Source organism: Mya arenaria, chromosome 5, assembly GCF_026914265.1.
Source record: "Mya arenaria isolate MELC-2E11 chromosome 5, ASM2691426v1".
Classification (NCBI taxonomy): domain Eukaryota; kingdom Metazoa; phylum Mollusca; class Bivalvia; order Myida; family Myidae; genus Mya; species Mya arenaria.
In genome coordinates, this window is record NC_069126.1 from 19,238,838 (window position 1) to 19,245,552 (window position 6,715).

Below are 6,715 nucleotides of genomic sequence, written 5' to 3' on the forward strand. Positions count from 1 at the left end.
ATCAAATTTTGAGTTTGTTATAAAAAGTTCTGATGATGTTTGCTGACATTTAAACACTTGAAACTTCGAAAGTATTACCTTACAGGGAAATATTTAAAATAAAATATCAGAATGACGTGTTATGTATTTGCTCCAGCACACTGTATTGACCAATAAACATGCCTTCCTTCGCAAGATGGGCAAGGGAAAGCGGCAAATGAAACAGCAAAAAAAACAGGAGTTCCTTATGAGTATTAAAACTACAGTTGCAGTTCATACTGTATCTATCCTTGTAGTGTCCATTGTAATATTTGATTTCTTCGTAAAAGCCTCACTGACATCGCTCGAACATTGGACCCGGGGAACCGGTTTTATATTTTCAAGAATCAACGTGTCACATTCAACGCGTATCGCATATAATGTGAAATACGATATTAAAATGAGAACGTCCGAACTCTTGTTTGAAACCAGAATCCTTCAACCGTATTCGGGTCATACGGACCCACTTAACAACTTTTATTCGTTATCAACACATTTAAAAGTCTCGGGCACAATGAAACCAACCATAAATTAGTCGAACGAAATATACATCTTCTGTCATGGTTAAATTTCGTAGGAAATAGAGAGAAATATGCGAGTTTCGAACGATATATTTCGATTGTCATGAGCTTGTCCCATGTATCAGACCAAACAAATGGCACCCACAACATGTCATTTTCCGTTCGAATGTCGTATTTATAATTTATTAATCTATGATTATTTATTGATCTGCACTAACACACATAGTTTAAAAAAACATTAAAATAAGTAGAGTAATCTATCAAATTGGACAGAAGTGGTTGGGCTATCATAAAATTGTAATAACGAAAAAAGTGATAGTTTGTCGTTGTATGCGTTAAGAAACATCGCACACGACCTGCAGTCTCGTGCGACATTGACTTAACGAAAACAATTTGTGAATAGCGCAAAAGAAATCCTTTTTCATTACATCTTAAAACGTGAGCAATGATCACGTCGACGGACAATAAATTATTCCCATGTCAATTGTGTTTTCCTCAATGATGGTAGACAGACAAACGAATTGACAAATGAAACCGCGACTCCTACATATTCCCTTTACGTCCACTAGTTTGTCTGTGTTTCCAGAATGGGGGAGGGGGTCTGGGGTATATCTCATTAACACGTAAAAAAGATTGTCATTTACTTGAGAACAATAAGGTAATGTTTTAATTAACACGCGGTTGTGACATATAACATTAAACCAGTTATAAAATATCGCTTTTCGAAAGTTTATTATCCGTTGGCAATGTGGGCAACAACTTTTTTAATTTTGTTAAAGCGAAGTTGAACGCTTCCACGCATTCATGATATCGCGTATCATGTGCAGAGTGATATTTCTTGGTCGCACAACGTCTGTTTCGACGTTCCTCAGAAGTAAGTTAAGTATTTTTATATTGGTTTGCTTCTCGTTGTTCTCGATCAGAGGCTGTAAAATCGGTATGTACGTTGTCTCTTACGAGCCCGTAAGTCATGACGCCGACGCCATTGATGGATGTTAATGACACAGTACAGTTTGACCATATTTTAACCAACACGCTGGTCAGGGTGTACTCGTCACAGTAAACATGGTAAACGTCATTCTCCTGCAAAACAGATACTCCAGTACATAAGTATACTAAAGGGACTAAACACCAGGTGACTTGATTGACTTAGTTTGAAACGATCACGTGACTTGCAAGATGCTCGGAAAAGCCATCTCATCGTATTTTTTTAAATTGGGAGACTCAGATGATAAAGCGTGTGAGACGACATGAGTTTTTTGTATACTCTTTAAATCAAGTAAAACTATTTATTTTCGGCCATATAGTAGCTCGTATTGACAAATTTAGGCTTGTTTCGAGGAAATACTGTAATTGCCGATTTTGGGAAAACTGGTGTCTAGTCCCTTTCAATGAAATTTCACAAATGAGTTAACTCTTCATATGCTTTTTTAAAAAGGATTCGTTCATGTTCGGTAAAATGCACTCCTTTTTATGACCAAATAAAGTGTATTAAATCATCATGAGTGTTAAAACTAAGGAACTGACGACGGCTGTAACACGATTCAAAAAAGGCTTAAAGGTTAAATTTACGATAGGCTTATGTCTGAGTCCTTGTTTGCGAGCGGTTTTATTGTCATTTTTTTTCAAAAACAAATCTTGACTGTACCGGCGTACTTTATTTGTACTTTCTCTGCAACTTCGGTACCAAAACGTTATAATAGTATTAGTGGTTTCAGATTCATCACCGTGAAATAAAATGTGGTCCAAAAACAGGAGCGAAACCCTTAAAGAATGAAAAGTGCACGTTGTTTTGTAAAAAAAGATAGAAACGAATATTTTCTAATAGTATTTATGGGTATATATATTCAGCATATGGTATTGTGGGGTCGACCGTTTCGTGGTTTCGACAGATACTTGTTTATAAACCGACCTCAACTAGAAACAGGTCATCATAAAACAACGTCTTATAAAAGTATCCTCTATATATTAACAAATGTAGAAGTAAGAAAGTGAACTAACGAATCCATGGTAAAGAAAGCAAGTTCAGTAAAGATTGGATACGAAATGTTCAAAATAGAGGGAGAAAAAAATCCAGTTAGAAAGGTTACATGAAAATGTGAACCCGCGGACTGGGACGACACCTCGGACGACGGTGACGACACCAGGCAAGTAAGTCATATAATATGTATGCTATACAAAGTCGACATTATATATAAATACTGTAGTTTGCATTTGCATTTACAACGGACTACTGCGACTTATGCCAAATTCCTCACAAATATCATCAATTAATGTGTCCTTCTGAAGATAAATTACGAAAACAGTCGCATGTACAAATGTAGTGAAGTATTCCTGCATGTTACTTTACTAAAAATGCATCGTGATTGTTTCTCCTTCTTTTTGCCTCGTCCCATATAAATCCAAACACGTGTCTATAAACGTCACTTCTAAGGAAAATGTCGTCCATATATGAATTAAAACTTTTTTTCAAACGTTAGAGTAAACAAGACAATATATAACAGCTTCTATTTTATTATAATTGCAGTTCAATCTACAAGGGAAACTCAAGTTAAATCATATTAATTCGATCAAATATATAAACCAAATATATCAACAATCAGAGAGCATGTTTTTAAAGAAAAGTTTGTAAAGAATTAATATACATAGAAAACATCATTAATTTTGGCATTTTGTATTTATGATTATTTCATTTGTAATTATTATGCTCATCTAATTTGTTTATGGGATGGATTCTTTCGACTGCTCATATAAAGTGACCATTCAAAGAATGAGTTTATTATCGTTATTTATTTTCAAAAAATGATTGTTATGAAATATTTCAACTCTTATATATAAAAATTAAACTGGAAAGCCGTTTAAAAAGCTAAATTCAACACAGCAGAACAAATATTTTTTTTTATTGATTTAGAATACATTTCAACAATATTTGAAATTGAATTCGTTTGCAAACTTGTGTATTAATGACGTTAAGTGTTGTAAAAAAAAAAAAAAATGATGACCTGGTTCAAAATTCCCTATGCTACATGTTATATGTTTGTCATGAATAGCTGTGCACTTGCGAAAACTATGCATTAAAAAATAAACCCATGTTTGCAATACACTGAACATTTTCTTTCGTTACATCATTTGTTATGTTTCCTGCATAGAGAGGCAGACATATATACCGACGCCGCCGTCGTCGTTCGGGGTGTTGCTTTGTCGTTTTTTCTGCTCTCACTGACACATGTTTCACTGGTTCTTTACCAAACTTGGCTACAATTCTTCTTGGCAAAATCAATAAACTGCCATATCTCAAGATTCATTCAAGAAATCTGGCTAGTGAATTACTAAATTAAACTGTTTCACACTATCATTATAACTTTCCTTATATAAGTTGTATCAATTAGATGACCAAGTTTGATAAATAGCCAGTTTGGACTGTTTACTTTGCAGTTATGGCTCTTGGCACAATTTAAACAAAGTCAGTGTACGCGCTCTAACACAATCATTGTTTATTCAATCTTCAACAAGCATAGTAAACCCTGTTCAGGGCAGCTCGAAGAATTCTCGATAGCATATTTATTGATGTTATTTTTCCAAAATAAATGTTTGTAATTCTGGTTTGTAAAATGATCATTCATTGTGAGACGTAATGAACACATACTTTAAACCTTGTATTTATTTGGGAGATCTATGTCGTACCTTTGAGTAGTTGGCACTGATGTCCCGGCTGTATTCATTCGTTGAAAGGTGATGGTTGACGAACTTCAGACATCCCCTAACACAAATATACCAACAATGCTCTGGACCAAATATACATTCAAATACCTCTATGGTCTAGACTATAACGTTATTTTCACATCTGTACTGGTTTTCGCACATTGCGTGACATATACAAACTTAATCCTGGAACGGACAGGCTGCTTCACGTTCATGGCACTTGGATACATTGTCCTATTTATCACCTTAGGTGTTTCAAGTTAAATATCAAATAGGTACCTCTAGTGACAGCATTTATAAAATGTTTTAAGCGAAGTACAAATTTAGGACTGGCCAGGTATCTTAAGTGAAATAGACCAATTGTTTTCGGACTGGAAGTATAATATAATGTAAAACTAGTTTGGAATGAAAACAGTTGCATGTCATAGATATCTTGTATATCAGCAGGGTTTACATTTGCTTACTTACTGAACAACAAAAAAGGCTTATGTACGGTTGCATAAAGGTAACATGTGTGATATTTTTTTATTATCGTGGCCGCGACTTAATTAGTCGCTCAAACGAGAAAGTTATACCGTGGCAAAGACTTGCTACTTACTTGTTCTCACGACTTAGTATGTTGTGGCGAAATCAATTAATTTTACGCCTCTATGCCTCTTTACTTATGCCATATTGTTGTGATTTGGATGTGTTTTTTTAAGTGTTCATTTCTCATAGTGAGCGATTGTGATAACATATTGTCCTTTGTCTGACCCCAACACCTTAACTTTTTAATACTACATTTAGCCTACTGTTCATCAAACTTGGTTCGAATGCTCTACTTCATTACCTCTAGGTTCTGCTTTGAAGCGGGCTTCACCGACCTACAGGTAGGTTACCGTACGTCAAATATAAAATCAACTTTGTGAAGAGGACATATTTTCTACTAATTGTTCTTTAAACATAAGTTTTATCTTGATAAAATCTAGATCAAGTTCGAATATAGTTCATGTTCACAAGCCCGATCAGTAGGTCATATAAACCTTACTTTATTTAGATATTTGAGGAAACACATAAACTTAATGCCATTGAACTTCATTCTAATGTTATTTTTTTAAGATCTATGTTTTATAGATGTTTGACAATAGATCGGGAATCGGTATGTGCATTTTTAAAAAAAGTATAGGTCAATACATCCAGTTTTGGAGAAAAAAATCAACAATTTAGATTTTTCTAGATATTGCTAAATATAAACTTGATCAGAATGTTTGTCTTATTGAAGTCGTTTAGGGCAGTCTCGTATCGTGCATATTTGATTCTTTAAATCTTCCTCAAATTGCACAATACTGAAACAACCATACGTGTTGGTCACAGTATTTCCTTCATTTGTTATAGGCTTCAGGTTCAGCGGCATCTTGTCAGTACACACAAGCTATTTGTGCAAAGGTGTACCTAGCGAGTATCAGGGTACTCTCGGGATTTTTTTGCACGTGTCTATTGGGATCGGGACATGGGAGCTGGTACGAATTACCATCTGGATGCTCGCTGTTGGCTATTTCGTTAGCGCCGTTACTTTTCTCAGGTTGGTGCATGCATTCCCCATTTTTCGAGACTGTTAAATACATTTTAATGAATTTTCCCGAAGCTTCGTTCGCAATTATGTTGCTTTTTCCGTTCAGTTATTAAACAGCTATTTTATCGGATTATTATTGTAAACCATTCAACTTCTGCCATTATGAGGAACTTTCTGAAGAAACCAAGCCTGCAGGATGAATAGTCGGAGATACAATACCCTTCAAATTTGCTCGTATCTACAGGTGCTGGCAAACATCGTGTTTCAATATTTTATGAAGTTCGTTATCAACGAATTAACATAATCATCATCAGCAATTTGGTTTAAATTTTGAATTATTAATTCCCTTGGCGCAACGCTTGTGCGTATTAAAAATGTTAATGCTTATCTTGTCATGTATAACTCTGGGCGAATGTGGACGTCTTCCTCTGTGTGTTACTTATTTTGTTAACTGCATTAAATACTGGTGTAAGTTATTAACTATGTCTAATCATAGATATCCTAAACACTGCTTCAAAATGTTAAAATCGTTAGATGACGCCGGGCGAAATTGTTGGGCATCCAATATTAAATCTTTGTTATTCACGTACGGTTTTGGATATATTTGGATTGCTCAAGATGTAGGAAATATAGATCTATTTATATATACTTTTAGACAACGGTTTATTGACTGTTTTGTCCAAAACTGGCATAACGACATTAGTGAGTCCTCAAGGTGTCATCATTATAAACATTACAAAACATTATTAAATACAGAAAGGTACCTACATCTGGAAATTCCATTAAAATATAAGATTGTGTTTGCTAGATTTCGCTGCTCCAACCATAAGCTGAATATTGAACTTGGAAGATATATAAATTCTCCGCAAGATGAGAGACTGTGTATATATTGTCTGAATCAACATTTGACAGTTATTGATTG